Source organism: Pleurodeles waltl, chromosome 12 (assembly GCF_031143425.1).
Source record: "Pleurodeles waltl isolate 20211129_DDA chromosome 12, aPleWal1.hap1.20221129, whole genome shotgun sequence".
Taxonomy (NCBI): Eukaryota; Metazoa; Chordata; class Amphibia; order Caudata; family Salamandridae; genus Pleurodeles; species Pleurodeles waltl.
This window is the reverse complement of record NC_090451.1, coordinates 428,957,527-428,975,098: the sequence shown is the minus strand read 5'-3', so window position 1 is coordinate 428,975,098 and position 17,572 is coordinate 428,957,527.

Sequence of the window (17,572 nt, the reverse complement as noted above, 5' to 3'; positions counted from 1 at the left end):
ATATAAAATCCACTTCAATGATCCTGCTGCTACCTCTACTGCTAATACTAGGGATGCATTCACAGCTTCCTTTACAACGCTTGTCATTACTTAATAGGCACAGAGGAAAAAGCATTTAAATATTCAATGCACCCTTTTGTTACATAAAATTAAAACACTTGGATACAATTATTTTACCTCAAAACTTTCATCTTTGCTACATTGTTCAATTAAAGCTAAATCAGGAGCTGGACAAACTTGCCACTATTGACACGTGTAATATCTTACTTAAAGTTAAGTCTAAATTTCATGGTGGACAAAACAAAGCTGGTAAGATGCTATCAAATTATTTAAAAGTTAAACAGAACGCAAAGCTATAGAGTCAATTCTTAATAAACTGTTTCAGTTTCCAATACTGAAATCTCTAAATTCTTCTGAAACGTATATGAAACTCTCTACATTGAAGATTCCTCCCCATGTCCACTTAATATTCAGACATTATTTCATGGTATACCTCAATCTCCCACCACCATTGACAACTTTATTGACCTTTAGTGGCCTGGAGACAGATATTACACCTACTGAGATTTTAGCTGGTATTAAATCTTCGAAGAGAGTGAAAGCTCTTTGGCCCTGATGGGTTCTCTATTGAACTAATGTCTTCATTTTCTTCTACCTTTGCACCCAAGTTATTAGAATGTGTTAACACATTTAGGGGGTCATTATGACCCTGGCAGAAGGCGGAGAAGCGGCGGTAAGACCGCCAACAGGCTGGCGGTCTTTTTTTGTAGTATTATGACCATGGCGGTAAATCCGCTGGTTCTCCGTTCCGCCCGCCGGGCTGGAGACCTGGGTCTCCAGCTCAGCGGGCGTCACTATACCGCTGGTGGTATTTTGACCTGGCTTACCGCCGTGGATTTCCTGCGGTTTGAACCGCCATGAAATCCATGGCGGTAAGCACTATCAGTGCCAGGGAATTCCTTCCCTGGCACTGATAGGGGTCTCCCCCACCCCCCACCCGACTCTCTCCCTACACCCCCCACCACCCCTGTCACCCCCCAAAGGTGGCAGGGCCCCCTCCCCACCCTGACCCCCAACATCACATCACCCATACCCACACGACACACACGCAGGCACCACCTACACACTTACACCCACACACACCGACATACATGCCTACATCCACACACACAGACACGCACACCCACATACAAACATACACGCACACATCCATACAGACATTCCCACAGACATACACACACTCATTCCCAAAACATGCGACACCCCCGCAAGCATACACGCACTCACACACCCCCTCTACATACACAGACGCACACCCCCATGCACCCACACAACACACAACATCCCCCCACCCACCTCCCCTAACGGACGATAGACTTACCTGTTCCATCGATCCTCCGGGAGGGGACGGGAGCCATGGGGGCAGCTCCGCCGACACCACACCGCCAACAGAACACCACCACGGCGAATAACAGTACGTGATTCGCTGGGCGGTGTTCTGTTGGCGTGGCGGTGGAGGTGGAGCAACCCCCACTTCCCCGCCTCCCGCCAGTATGGCTGTTGGTGGCTCTCCATCCGAAAAAGGACGGAGAGCTGCCAACGGTCATAATAGGCCGAGCGGCAAACCACCACCACTGGCGGTCTTCTGCACGGCGGTCCCTCGGCGGTCTTGGAAAAAGACTGCTGAGGTCAAAATGACCCCCTTATTCTCAATTCTAAAGCTGGGGCTCCTGTTTTAGAGGCCTTTATCACTATTATCAAAAAATGACAAAGATCTCAATTTTTTTAAAATTTACAGACCCATTTCCCTTATCAGGTTGATTATTCTGGAATTATATTCTGTCATAAGCTTCTGGTGCAGAAGTGTTCACATATTACAAATGGTAAATTGACAATTGCCTACCATGCTGAATGCACTACATATCCTTTCTCACTACGAAATAACTTAGAGAGAGATACTATTTAGAAATATGTCAATGTTTTCTCACTATGCTGACAATACATTAACATTTTGGCCGTGACCATAAATCAGTTTCCTGCAAAAATCAACCAAATTCTTTATTTTTTTTTCCAACCATATTTATGGTTTAGCAGATAGGACACTCCGTAAAGGTGTGACGACTATCTATTTTTCTGTATCACAAGTGCCATAGGCCACACTGCACTTGTAATATTTGGATGGGGTGTCCTCCACATTTGTGATGAGGTATCCCATCGCAATACTCTAAATAAGTATCTTTATCTCCTTAACATTAAAATACAGGTACAGATAAACTGACATTCGAAGACAGATAATCATAGTGTATTCCCTTTTGAGATCAATTTTAGGCATCACATTTGGACTTCTTTACCAACCTATCTGACATTACCCGAACTCCTCCTTGTATGACCACAACCCCTCCCTATACAACAAAACACACTAAAGAATAGATACACCAAGCAAGAAGCAGGCAGGATTCAGTGACTTTAGTTAACCTGAAAGTGGAAAGGACACCTATGTATTGATAAATAATTCCATTGTAAATATAACAACACCAAATGTAGCGATCTCCAGAGAAACACAATAAAGATCCAGAACCCTAAACTTCCCTACTACTTTTTTAGCATAATAGGATATTATCTGATAAAAATAGAAAACACAACACATCAAATAGTCACTTTACAGTGGCATTTCTCATAAAATATCTAGTGTGCACCTATACTGTAATTGTCCACCCTCTCTGTGTGCAGTTCTGTAGGAGGCTGGCCTGGCTTGTAGTGGGTACCAAGGGGTACTTACACTCTGTACCAGGTCCAGTTATCCCTTATTAGTGTAGAAGAGGTGTTTCTAGCAGCTTAGGCTGATAGAAGGTAGCTATAGCAGAGCAGCTTAGGCTGCACTAAGAGACATGCAAAGCTCCTACTATAACACTGGTGCCATATGCACAATATCATAAGAAAACACAATACACAAATATACTAAAAATAAAGGTCCTTTATTTTTATGACAATATGCCAAAAGTATCTCAGTGAGTACCCTCAGTATGAGGATGCCAAATATACACAAGATATATGTACACAATACCAAAAATATGCTGTAATAGCAAAAGGAAGTAATGCAAGCAATGTAAAGTTACAGTAGATTGCAAAAGGAGCACAAAGGTATAGGGGCAACACAAACCATATACTCCAAAAGTGGAATGCGAACCATGAATGGACCCCAAACCTATGTGAGCTTGTAGAGGGTCGCTGGGACTGTAAGAAAACAGTGAGGGTTAGAAAAATAGCCCACCCCAAGACCCTGAAAAGTAGGTGTAAAGTGCACCTATAACCCCCAGAGAGCACAGAAGTCGTGATAGAGGGTTTCTGCAAGGAAGACCAACACCAGCAAAGCAACAACAGGGGATTTCCGGACCTGAGTACCTGTGAAACAAGGGGACCAAGTCCAAGAGTTGCGACAATGTCGAGAGTGGGCAGATGCCCAGGAAATGCCAGCTGAGGGTGCAAAGAAGCCACCACCGGATGGAAGAAGCTTTGGTTTCTGCAAGAACGAAGAAGACTAGGAACTTCCCCTTTGGAGGATGGATGTCCCACGTTGTGAAGAAGCTTGCAGAGGTGTTCCCACGCAGAAAGACTGCAAACAAGCCTTGCTAGCTGCAAGGGTCCCGGTTAGGGTTTTTGGATGCTGCTGTGGCCCAGGAGGGACCAGGATGTCGCCACTTGGATGAGGAGACAGAGGGGGCGCCCAGCAAGTCAGGGAGCCCTCACAGAAGCAGGCAGCACCCACAGAAGTACCAGAACAGGCCCTTGGAAGAGGAGTGAACCGGAGTCCACCCGAAGATGCAAAAGGGAGTCCCACGACGCCAGAGGACAACTCAGAAGATTGTGCACTGCAGGTTAGAGTGTCGGGGATCCAGGCTTGGCTGTGCACGAAGGAAATCCTGGAAGAGTGCACAGGAGCCGGAGCAGCTGCAAATCACGCAGTACCCAGCAATGCAGTTTAGCGTGGGGAGGCAAGGACTTACCTCCACCAAACTTGGACTGAAGAGTCACTGGACTGTGGGAGTCACTTGGACATGGTTGCTGAGTTCCAGGGACCACTCTCGTCGTGCTGAGAAGGGACCCAGAGGACCGATGATGCAGTCTTTTGTTGCCTGCGGTTGCAGGGGTAAGATTCCGTCGACCCACGGAGATTTCTTCAGAGCTCTTGGTGCAAGAAGGAGGCAGGCTACCCCCAGAGCATGCACCACCAGGAAACAGGCGAGAAAGCCAGCAGGATGAAGCGATACAAGGTTGCAGTAGTCGTCTTTGCTAATTTGTTGCGGTTTTGCAGGCGTCCTGAGCTGTCAGCCGTCGATCCTTTGGCAGAAGGTGAAGAGAGAGATGCAGAGGAACTCTGGTGAGCTCTTGCATTCGGTATCTAAAGAATTCCCCAAAGCAGAGACCCTAAATAGCCAGAAAAGGAAGTTTGGCTACCTAGGAAGGAGGATAGGCTAGCAACACAGGTAAGAGCCTATCAGAAAGAGTCTCTGACGTCACCTGGTGGCACTGGCCACTCAAAGCAGTCCAGTGTGCCAGCAACACCTCTGTTTCCAAGATGGCAGAGGTCTGGAGCACACTGGAGGATTTCTGGGCACCTCCCCTGGGAAGTGCAGGTCAGGGGAGTGGTCACTCCCCTTTCCTTTGTCCAGTTTCATGCCAGAGCAGGGCTGGGGGATCCCTGAACCGGTGTAGACTGGCTTACGCAGAGATGGGCACCATCTGTGCCCATCAAAGCATTTCCCGAGGCTGGGGGAGGCTACTCCTCCCCAGCCCTGACACCTTTTTCCAAAGGGAGAGGGTGTAACACCCTCTCTCTGAGGAAGTCCTTTGTTCTGCCTTCCTGGGCCAGGCCTGGCTGGACCCCAGGAGGGCAGAAACCTGTCTGAGGGGTTGGCAGCAGCTGCAGTGAAACCCCAGGAAAGGCAGTTTGGCAGTACCCGGGTCTGTGCTAGAGACTCAGGGGATCATGGAATTGTGACAATTCCATGATCTTAGACATGCTACATGGCCATGTTCGGAGTTACCATTGTGACGCTATACATATGTAGTGACCTATGTATAGTGCACGCGTGAAATGGTGTCCCCGCACTCACAAAGTCCGGGGAATTTGCCCTGAACGATGTGGGGGCACCTTGGCTAGTGCCAGGGTGCCCACACACTAAGTAACTTAGCACCCAACCTTCACCAGGTGAAGGTTAGACATATAGGTGACTTATAAGTTACTTAAGTGCAGTGGTAAATGGCGGTGAAATAACGTGGACGTTATTTCACTCAGGCTGCAGTGGCAGGCCTGTGTAAGAATTGTCAGAGCTCCCTATGGGTGGCAAAAGAAATGCTGCAGCCCATAGGGATCTCCTGGAACCCCAATACCCTGGGCACCTCAGTACCATATACTAGGGAATTATAAGGGTGTTCCAGTATGCCAATGTGAATAGGTGAAATTGGTCACTAGCCTGTTAGTGACAATTTAGAAAGCAGAGAGAGCATAACCACTGAGGTTCTGGTTAGCAGAGCCTCAGTGAGACAGTTAGTCATCACACAGGGAACACATACAGGGCACACTTATGAGCACTGGGCCCTGGCTGGCAGGGTCCCAGTGACACATACACTAAAACAACATATATACAGTGAAATATGGGGGTAACATGCCAGGCAAGATGGTACTTTCCTACAAGTTCCAACTCTTTGTGAATCCAAAAAATTATGGCATTTCACTGTGGACTGTGTCATCACCACCACTCTCTTGATTAGGCTCACATGACAGGCATGACTAAAAATCTACATGTGGTACAGTACACTAATGCTGCGTCCATATAAATCCCACTGACAAGTATTCTTCATCTGTAGGTTCATCTGTATGAGCCAAGTGTAATGTATACATAAATATATTAATACTTTTAAACTTTTGGATACACTAATGGCAAAGGCCTACAAACAGTACCCAAGTTACCAAATTACATCTCAGAGGACCAAGTGCGACTTTAGTTTGGTTTAACAAAACAATCCCAGGCCACAAAGTGCTCCTTTCTAAAAATATGCTACAGTTTTACAGATTCAGGTTGGCTGAATTAAACTTTCTGGCTAGTAATTAGCACACAGTTTGCTGAGCCACACTTTAGACTTTTCCGGACAAATATTTACCTTCACTACAAGTTGGTGACCTCTGGAGAACTTGAACATCAGCTAGCAAGTTCAAAAAGCTTGTGAACAAAGAGGCTAGGACTGTGTCTCTGTTGGAAGACAAATTGACCCTTGCAAGTGTGCCCTCACCTGGCAAGTTATGAATGATTAAAGGGGTTTAAACCCTCAATCGTAGTTTGATATAGGTTATTCAAACCACATTAAACACAGGTATTTACTTTAGCATTCCGGTGTTCAACCAGTGCTGGGCAAAACAAAAGTATGGCAAGAAACCTCAGGAGGCATTGTGTGCAGATTGTGTGATTCGGCCAAAGAGACTGATACTCTGTATCTGTCCTGCCATGTAAAGCACACATAAAACTATGCTACTGAAGTTGTTTAATCAAGCAACTATCAGAACCTGTCAGAATCCCCTTATTGCAGCACTAAACATGGAAAACATTTGTTTAAATATATATTTTGTACTGGGTGTGGCTTAGATGCCTGGCAAGGTGGTAGCAAACCTGTAAGGCTCAGCTTCCTGAGGGAACATTATCATTATCTTTGCCAGCACCTGGAGCTTTCCCTTGGCTCCCTTACAATTTTTACTGCTGGGGACCTATATTGCTGATGAGGAACCTCCTTTGTTAAGTGAAGGCTGAGTTTTACATGCTGCAATCCACCGCTGAGTTGTTTAGTGCACAGGAATCTGCCATTTTGTAATGCACAATGCTCAGATATTTCTTCATGACGCATTGCTTGATGGAGCCTTTGGTTTTGCTCTTCATGATTCCTTCATGCACAGGGTAACTTTCATGCTGCTTTGGTCCTGAGGACTGACTGGACTACCACCATTTTATGCTGCATCTCTTCAGTTGTACTCTGGGTACCCAGCAACGCTATAACTATACTTCTACTGACTGAGCTCTGCAGACGTTAGCACATCTACCATGGAGGAAGTCTCATTTATATTTGGCTTCCTTCTCGCAAGCTAACAATTAGATTTGCCTCATTTGGTCTTCTGGTCCATAAATCTCCTCCCCTTGTATGGGCACAAGCAAGTCTTTACAGTAGCTCTCTAGGAATAGTGAATTATACTACAAAATGGCCAAAGACTAAATTTTAGTGTTAAAGCTTCCTCATCAGGTGCTAGGACAGAGAGCCAAAGTGATCCACTACTGCCCAGTGCCTCACCTAGGAAACCTATTCTGTATATTATTTTCGATGAGGTGAGAGGATTGCAGACTTTCATACGTTCCACTAACAAACAATTGAAACAATATGAAGATTGTTTTTTATGGAGGGAAGGATGGTTGACATGGAACAGCATATTACCTCTTTATAGGGTTTATCTTTTTGACGCCTCCTCCTTTAAATTGCAGCATGCTCATCATCTGGGTAGACTTAGTCCTCATCTAAACCTCAAGTTATCATAATGGTGTTTCTTGAATCCACAAATCTTCTTCATGTCTTCTAAGGAGCTAAAGCAATAAAGCATTCCGATGGCCTGGTCATAATTTATTCATCTCACAGGATCATTTCCCTGCAACTAATGCCAGAATGTCTTGCTCTGAGACCCCAAATGACACTATAAAACATTCAATTTGGAATCCTTCACCCATGTTCATGCAGGATAACCGATGAGAGAACCACTACACTTTTTGATTATCCCACTAAACTCAGGGTGTTCCTCAACAATGTTTCTTCACGCCCAATGGAGGCTACTGTTTCCAAACATTAAATTATTTTCATTGTATCTCCCCTGTATTTGGCTTTCATGCTCACACAAATGGTGTTTGCTCTGTTGTCAATCGTGTCATGGTATTTCCACAACTCATTAGCTTCTTTGTTATTTGTGCTGTCAGATCTGGATGTTTATCCTTGATCTATTTTTCTCTTTCCCTTTATATTTCTCCTGTTTTCTTCATTGTATTTCTTCTTTCATCTTCTTTTGCTGAGTGCTTTTTTGACATTTGTATTTTATTCAGCTGCTATTGTATTTACTTTGGAGTTCTTAACCAATTTTGTTACCATATCCTTTTCCGCTTTTTTGCAGAATATCATCCTTGTTCTATATTTTTCCCTTGTGTGCCCTGTATGTATTATTTTGTCTTGTGGAATGCTCATGGACACCCTATCTAATGGCAAATGGTACCTTCTCATCTTTCTAAACTCAAATATAAAGTTGCTTTTGTACAAGAAACACATTGTACTTCAGCAGAATCTCTTGAATTGAAGAGACCGTGGGTTGGTCATGTATTTTATTTTACCAGCAATTGATTGCAAAGGTGAGGTTGCTATTTGATGTTATACATCACTGAACTTCCTTGTTGTCTCTACTCGATGTGACAATGAGGGAAAATGGGTGCTTTTTAATGTCACTTTGGACAACTAACCGTTAACTTTCTTTAATGTTTATGGTCCCGTTAAAACGAATCTTGAATGTTGGAATAATATAAAGATAAACCTTTCAAATATCTCCAGTCCCAATGTTATTCTTTCTGGCAACTTTAACCAATTGTTAGATCCCTTTACTGACAGACAATCCAAACACAAATGTAAACCTGATACAAAAATATAAGGTTTTTCAATCTGCCCTCTCCTCTAGACCATTCTATGATGTTGGTGTACATGTAATTCTGATAAGTGGTAATTTTCTTGTTTTCATAATGTTCATAATACCAAATCTAGGATTTATTATATTTTAATCAATAGATCATTACTACCCTCTTTACACTGTACTGAGATTGGTTCCATTGTTATCTCTGACCATGCCAGGATACTGGCTTCTTTAGACATCTTTTCAGCCAAAGTCTAATAGAAGAATATTTAATAATTCACTTTCATCAGATCAAATCTTCACTATTAGAAGTAGATATTTTTATACAAAAATTCTTCCAGCTCAATGATCCTGCAGTTACTCCATTGGTAATAATTCGGATATCTTTCAAGGCTTATTTTAGAGCTTTTGTCATTGCTTGGTCAACAAAGAAGAACAAGTGTTTAAATAGTCAATATAACAATTTGATACATAAAATTAAATCACTTCAACATAGTTATTTTACCTCAAATTCATCCTCTGTGCTACATGATTTGATTGAAGATAAATCTGAATTAAACAATATTGAAACTGTGGATGCTTGTAATATTCTACTTAAAGGTAAATCTAAATTTGACAATGGAAATAATAAAACTGGTAAAATGCTTGCAAATTATTTAAAAATTAAAACAGGACATAAAGCTATCGGGCCTACTGTTAATTGATTTGATGACACTGTATCTGTTTCTAATGCTGACATCTCTAAATCTTTTCAAACAATTTATGAAAATTATACACTGAAGATACATGTGCATGTACACATAATATTCAACAGTTCTTCACTGATATTCCCAAACCACCCAAACCCCTTGATAAGTCTCGACTTAGAAGCAGATATCACAATTCAAGAAATTAAAAATGCCATTAAAATCATTGAAGAAAGCAATCACTCCTGGGACTGATGGGTTCTCTATTGAACTCAGTTCTTTGTTTTCTTCTATTTTGTACTCAAGCTATTATTTTGATTCCTTTATCTCAAATTCCATTTTTAGCAGCTCCTTTGAAGAAACCATGCTAACTTATTTCTAACCTGATAAAGATCCAAAACTTTGCAACAATTATGGACTCACTTCCCATGTTAACTATGATTGTAAGATATTTGCCAAGATCCTAGTGGCATGCGTAGAGTTCCTTTTTGCTAACCCGACCCACCCCACCCACCCGAAGCCCTAAAATAAATATGCCAACCCTCCCACCCGCCCCTAAAAACAAAATTACCCGACGCCCCCACCCCCCTTGAGCCGTAAAAAAACTACCCTCAGCCCCCCCTGCCCCAAAAAATAAAGTACCCTGACGCCCCGGCCTACCCTAAGCCCTAAATCCACCCCACTGCTAAAAACTACACAACAACCCTGCCCCAACCTCACGTACCTCACCGCTTCCTCTCCCAATCCTTCCTGCTCTTCTCTCCTCACGCCCTTCCTTAAACCTTCCCCCACCCCTTTAAAAAAAACGACCCCACCTCATCCTAAGCCCTAAAACAAAAAAATAACCAAATCCCCCCACTCGCGCCCCTAAAATGAAAATAGCCTGACCCTCCACCCTAAGCCTGAAATAAAAATACCCAAACCCCTGCCTCTTAAACAAAAATGTGCCCGCGTCTCCCTAATCCCCAACCCAATCCCTTAATCCACCCCCACCCCTGCCCCAGCCCCACTCACCTCACCGCATCCTCATGGCTTTTTCTGTGCCTCAACCAAGCGTATGCATAGTTTAGCACATGTGTGGTTAAGGCACAGAAATAGCCATACGTTGTTCCGGCAAGCATGGTTACGCTTGCGCGGCGAACGTCTGTGTCCTTAAGGATGCACTGTTAAGTATTGAGGCTGCCTATGGTTACAAAATGTACCACACACAATTGAGCTATAGTGATGGCATGTTAATGTAAAATCTTCCAGTAGTGTTAGATTATAGATAACACTCACTGACTGTTAATTCTCTTGGGTGAGCTACAAAAGTGCATTACCTCCTCTCATTCCTTGTCCCTGTACTTACTAAAAGGAGGTGAAGGTGCCACTTTCAGCTCTTTGCACTACCTATCGAGGCATCTTTCTTTGCTTACTGTCACACAAGATATCCCTCTCTTTACCTTCTAAAACTTGCTTCCACCCTCACACTTCCTTTTTCTGTTTGGTGCCTGTGTAATCAGACTCCTTACAATCTCTTTCTGTTGAATGTAGCCGCCAGGGCCTGCTCTGTCATATCATTTTTTTAGTGGAGAGAGCTACAGTCTTTGGCTCATTCAGAAATACTTGTGATGTAAGCAGTGCAGTGGCCCTCATTATATCTGCTCATGTGGCAGCATGGAGCCTGCGTGGTATGATAACAGTGAAATATTTTGTGTCTTTGTTTGTTAAGTAACATTTATCCTGATGCAGGTATTTTTGAAGCCCCACCATTGAGGCACCTGCTGGCCTAAATAGTCTGATTCTTTCTTCTCTCTCTCACCTAATCCATGGCAATTGCGTGAGATACTAAGTAAGATTATGCACTCACAAGAAGCATATCTCTTCTTCTTCTCCCAGGGGAATTTCTCTGCTTGGAGTCAGGAGGTTACCACAAAACTGTTAATTCTCCTCCTGTATCAAACCAGTCTCTTAAGGTCATGGTCATGTCTCTGTCTGATTCATCCAATAGATACTTATCCCCCCTAAGATTTCTGGTTCTGAATGATTAAAGGGGTTTAAACCCTCAATCGTACTTTGATATAGGTTATTCAAACCATATTAAACACAGGTGTTTGCTTTAGCATTCCGGTGTTCAACCAGTGCTGGGCAAAACAAAAGTATGGCAAGAAACATCATGAGGCATTGTGTGCAGATTGTGTGATTTGGCCAAAGAGACTGATACTCTGTATCTGTCCTGCCATGTAAAGCACACATAAAACTATGCTACTGAAGTTGTTTAATCAAGCAACTATCAGAACATGTCGGAATCCCCTTATTGCAGCACTAAACATGGAAAACATTTGTTTAAATATATATTTTGTACTGGGTGTGGCTTAGATGCCTGGCAAGGTGGCAGCAAACCTGTAAGGCTCAGCTTCCTGAGGGAGCATTTTCATTATCTTTGCCAGCACCTGGAGCTTTCCCTTGGCTCCCTTACAATTGTTACTGCTGGGGACCCATATTGCTGATGAGGAACCTCCTTTGTTAAGTGAAGGCTGAGTTTTACATGCTGCAATCCACCGCTGAGTTGTTTAGTGTACAGGCATCTGCCATTTTGTGATGCACAATGCTCGGATATTTCTTCATGACGCATTGCTTGATGGAGCCTTTGGTTTTGCTCTTCATGATTCCTTCATGCACATGGTAACTTTCATGCTGCTTTGGTCCTGAGGACTGACTGGACTACCACCATTTTATGCAGCATCTCTTCAGTTGTACTCTGGATACCCAGCAACTCTATAACTATCCTTCTACTGTCTGAGCTCTGCAGACGTTAGCACATCTACCATGGAGTAAGTCTCACTTACATTTGGCTTCCTTCTCTCAAGCTAAGAATTAGATTTGCCTCATTTGGGCTTCTGGTCAATAAATCTCCTCCCCTTGTATGGGCACAAGCAAGTCTTTACAGTAGCTCTCTAGGAATAGTGAATTATACTACAAAATGGCCAAAGACTAATTTTTAGTGTTAAAGCTTCCTCATCAGGTGCTAGGACAGGGAGCCAAAGTGATCCACTACTGCCCAGTGCCTCACCTAGGAAACCTATTCTGTATATTATTTTCAATGAGGTGAGAGGATTGCAGACTTTCATATGTTCCACTAACAAACAATTGAAACCATTTGAAGATTGTTTGTTATGGAGGGCAGGATGGTTGAAATGGAACAGCATATTACTTCTTTATAAGGTTTATCTTTTTGACGCCTCCTCTCTTAAATTGCAGCATGCTCATCATCTGGGTAAACCTCAAGTTATCATAATGGTGTTTCTCAAATCCACAAATCTTCATGTCTTCTAAGGAGCTAAAGCAAAAAAGCATTCCGATGGCCTGGTAATAATTTATTCATCTCACAGGATTCATCCAATAGATACTTACCCCCCCTAAGATTTGTGGTTCTTCGCCTTTTTCAGTGTTTTACTAATGTACTTTTCAGACTATGACGAAGAAGCTCTAGGGTTTCCTGGTGATACCTCAATATACCCTGAAATAGAAACTACAGCTGGCACTCTCTTATTTGTCATTTAACCTCCACCTGCCTCATGATGAGGAACCCCCAGGACCAATAGAAAGTGGTTCTTGCAATTTACATCCATCTATTCCCAAGGCTCCTCTCATCTCAGAAATTCAAGAAATGTTCATGAGGATTAAAAAGAACGAGATAGATCTTTGGTTCCTCATATCAGCTGGAGATTCTATCTTTTGGCAAAGGGGGTTGTGGAATTTCATCAGTCTCTAATAACTGATAATCTTCTGGTGAACATCAGAAGTCACACTGCCTTGCTGACAGAGGGCTTTGCAATATTGGAACCTTTGGATAAAGAAGCAGACTGTGCCTTAAAGGGAGCCTATGCTAAATTACGTCTGTATTTGAGGGCAGAAATCTGTTATATGTACACATCATATAGATCTAAATACTTTCAGACATGAGATATGAGTATTCAGGATGGGGGAAGGTCGCTGTCAACTATTAGCTCCAGACAAGGTTTTTATTTGACATTGCCTTTGATAATTTAGTGCAAAAACAAGAAGGTAATGGAAGGAAGGCTTGAATTAATGTCAGGCACTGGCAATCACTCTGGATTGTATTGTATAACATACCATTTTGGATTCTAGGTATAGACCCTTCTTATGTAAATCAGTCTTGGGCCTGTTGCAATAGGAACAGTCCAGCCCGAACTACTAGGCTACATCATCAGCTGTGGCAGCAAGAGGACTAGCTGTGCCCATCAACCTCTATAAAGGAGAGGTTGGAACGTGGTGGGATATCAGAAGAACAACTTTCTAAGGATGTCTTTCTCAGACAATAGGATTGCTTGAGAAGAACTTGAATCAGTTGTCCACACACAATTTAAGAATCAAAACAATAAACAATACTTTGGTACAAGTCCATATCTCTTGAAAGGCAAGGGGTATATGACTGGGCAACGACACTCTGCAGACTCTCTATGCAAAATGGGGCTACAGAGGAGTGCTCCGGGGGTACTTCGCGGAGCGTCGCGTTGCTACGACACCTAGAAAAGATGTCAAAAGGTGACGCTCACCACGCCGTCATCAAGAAAATGAAACTGGAAGGAGAGGACGCGGTTGAGGAGAACAGTGATACCCCGAAGAACAACGGGAAAAAGAGGCGCGAGTGGCCAGAGCAGCGCCGTCTCAGAGAGCGACGCAGGAACAGGACGAGCTGAGAGCAGTACGGGAGCCGGAAGCTTCTAGCCGGAAAAGAAGGTGAAGGGCGGCACTAAATGATGAGAAGAGGAGAACTTGACAGCCTGCCATGTCCCCGGAGGGACGTGGCTGGAGCAGGTACATGCCCGTATATGGGCTATAAGCACTTACTGGCTAGAAGTAGACGAGACAGTTGGGCACCTAAATACAGAAAAAGAAAAGAAACAAAGAGATGCAAGATATACAATATACTTAGGTGACAAACAAGGAGAATAGCTCTAATAAGTTATCTCACAAGTGCCTAAAAGCATTAAACCAGGAAAATAAAATAGAAAACTATTTAAGTTAATTTCGCCTTCTTTTGTTTTCTTTATTTTGTTTCCCTTCTCCACCCTCACACTAAGCCACTAAGAAAACTAAAAATAAATAAGGAGAAAATAGAGAGTGCACAATTTTTCCCTTGTCCTCGCACTCTTTCCCTTTATGTTAAAAAGTAGAGATAGAGAATTTTTCCACCCCACTTACCTTCTTTTCCCATATCTTGTGTTCTCTTTCACGTGCCAGAGTAATATCCAAAAGGTCCCAAGCGTGCCTGAAAACTAGATCAAATAAAAGATCGTTAAAAGGACAAGAGAGGAAAAGGACACAGTAAAACACAGATTGAAGAACTAAGAGAATCCAGGAAGAGACATAACAGAGAACCAAAAACCTAGCAAAGTGGAAAGACTCAAGGACGTGAAAAGAATTCCTGAGTTTTTTTTTTTTCCCTTTTGATTTACGTTCAGCCGATTCTTTCTGTTTCTGGTTCAGTCAACAACAAAAAACAGAAATAGAATTCATTCAGAATGGGCATGGGTGCATCTGACCCTATTTCAAGAGCAATGGATGAATTGAATTCAATTTCAGAGCATTGGGTCTTGGAGATTGTTGCAGAGGGCTATATCATGGACTTCTGTACAATACCTCCAAGTTTGCATTTCCTTTTAAACATTTGTCCCAGGGAACAACTGAATAAGAAAGTCTTGCAGGACAGACTCACTTATTTTGTTTTCTAAGAAGCTGTTCCTCCTCAAAAGAGAGTTTTAGGATGGTGGTCTTCCTAGTAAATAAATTATCAACGGAATAAGGAATGATTATAGAACACAGGTTGGTCAAAATGTTCATTCTCACAATCCATTTCAAGATAATTTCCCTGCAATTCCACGTGACATCATAGAGAGACTTCTTTTCAAAAATAGATAAAGAGGATGCATATATACACATCGAATTAGATGTTCACATCACAAATTTCTCAGATTTACAGAGAGGAATCTTCATTGGCAATTTACCATTGTCCTCTTTGTCCTCAAAACTGCATCGAAAGTTTTTACTTTTAAAAACGTTCTTGCTCCAGTGATAGCATTCCTTCACAGCAAATGTATCAGAATTGAACTCTGCTTGGATGACCTCCTGAATCAGTCCTCATATTTTACCCAGAATCTAAAAAGACTCAGAACTAGTGATACAGGCACTTCTGTGTTTGGGGTTTCTCATCAATCAATTGAAGACTCATCTTAAGCCTATGTGTAATATGGAACACAAAGAGGCCTAGTTCTTAATAGACAAAAGTAAAGTCTTTCTCCCAGAATCTCAAAGTTTTGGATTGTTGCTTCATCTGCCCCAGTTCCTATCAATGTGCAGTTCAACAGACACATTAACTGTACTTGCCTTCTCCTGGGTTTTAAGGAGTGTCATTACGAAGGTCACCATCTAGTTCTGTTTTATTTCAGGCAGCAACCTTGTTTGTGATTCCATAGACATCTACCCATCTGCAACAAGTGATCTCCCTCACGTTCTGCAACACCGGTCCCCTCTTTCGGCGGAACACATGATCCCAGTGTCTAAGGACTTTCAAAACCTCCTCCAGTGGTGGCAAATTCAATCAACAGCATTGAAATGATATATTCTTTTCCAGATCCAATGATTTTAACATTGGATGCCAGTAGTCTGGGATAGGAACAGCTCATGAAATCAATTCAATAAAGAGCTGTTGGTCTTGGCAAGAAATGGCTTATTCCTCCAGTAAGGAAATGAGGGAAGTTTAGTTGGTCCTGTCAGTACTTTGAAGAAATTCTAAATGGTGTGCAGGAGTGGTTCATACAGACAGTATGGTTAAAAGGCCTATCAAAAACATCAGTTCAGGGCAGGATCCAAGGCTTTGGAATTTTTTAATTTCTAAATTTGCTCTGGGGCAGAGAAAATCCTATCAATCAGACCAAATCACAATCAAGCAATACAGAATGTCCAAGCTGAGTCTGGTGTTTCCATCTTCACAGGGATCCTCTATCAGCCTCCATATTTTTAACAGATTTGCCAGTTATTTCTGAGTTCTCTAGGTGGACCTTTTTGTAAATTATCAGAATACCGCGCTGTTGCAGTTTGTCTTGAGGGTCCTGCAGCGCCTAGCATTAGGCACAGATTCCCTGCTATGGTGGAGATTGTGACAGAGACACTTCAGTTATTCTTTCTAGTAGCAATCAGTACTGGTCAAAGATTGGATGAGTCATATATCTTTGCTGTCTCTCCACTTTGAGACAGCACTTTGAGAATGAAAATATTTTGTGATTGCATCCACGTTGTATTTCTAAAGACTAGAAAGTAGATGAGGAGGTAACGTATGGATTACTCATTGGTAATCTTTATTATACAATCTCTCCCTTCATCATCCCAGTAGTTATGCTACTCACTCATGCCCAATTGGACTTTCAGCCTTGACCTATCTATGGGCTTACAAAAGAACAGGAAGAGAGAAGAGTGGGAGCTAGTTTGATGATGTAAAGAGTGTAATATATTGGATGGAAATAAACAAAGAAAGAGGCTTGGACTGGGAGTGCTGAGAACTGAACATGGAACCTTCAGCTCATTTTAGTAAGTACTGGAACGCAGAACGGTGAATCAGAATAGTGAAGATTAGTGGTAAATAATCCCAACATAATCTACCTCATTGATCTTCCTTGTCAAAGTTCATATCGAATAAGAAGAATCCTCAACAAGGAGACAGGCAAGCTACCATCAATAAAACATTCTCCATATAAACAGCTTTTTAGTAGGTGTGACTTGAAAGCACAGCTGTCTGCAAGGCATAGTGTTACAAATTCCTTAAAATATACAGAGAGAGGGCCATGAATTCAACGAAAGGAGTATTACAATTTCAACACACTCTATAAGGTGTATTATGCCTCATTCCACCTTCTATGGAATGTTTCCACTGCGATTATCAAGGCTTTATTTTATAGCTGAAAAATCTCACACATGCACTGTAATCAGAAAGTAATCCTTTTTCTTTTTTTTTCATTCAATATTTTTTTTAATGTCTTTGGGGTTGATGCATTTTTTGGAGGTTGGAGGTATGTATGCTCTGCCACAAAGCGTATGGAATATACATACCGCCAATATGAAGGTTTGGCACACTATTTACATGTGGACCTGTAGTTTGGCCACAGTAGAGACTATTCTGTCTCTG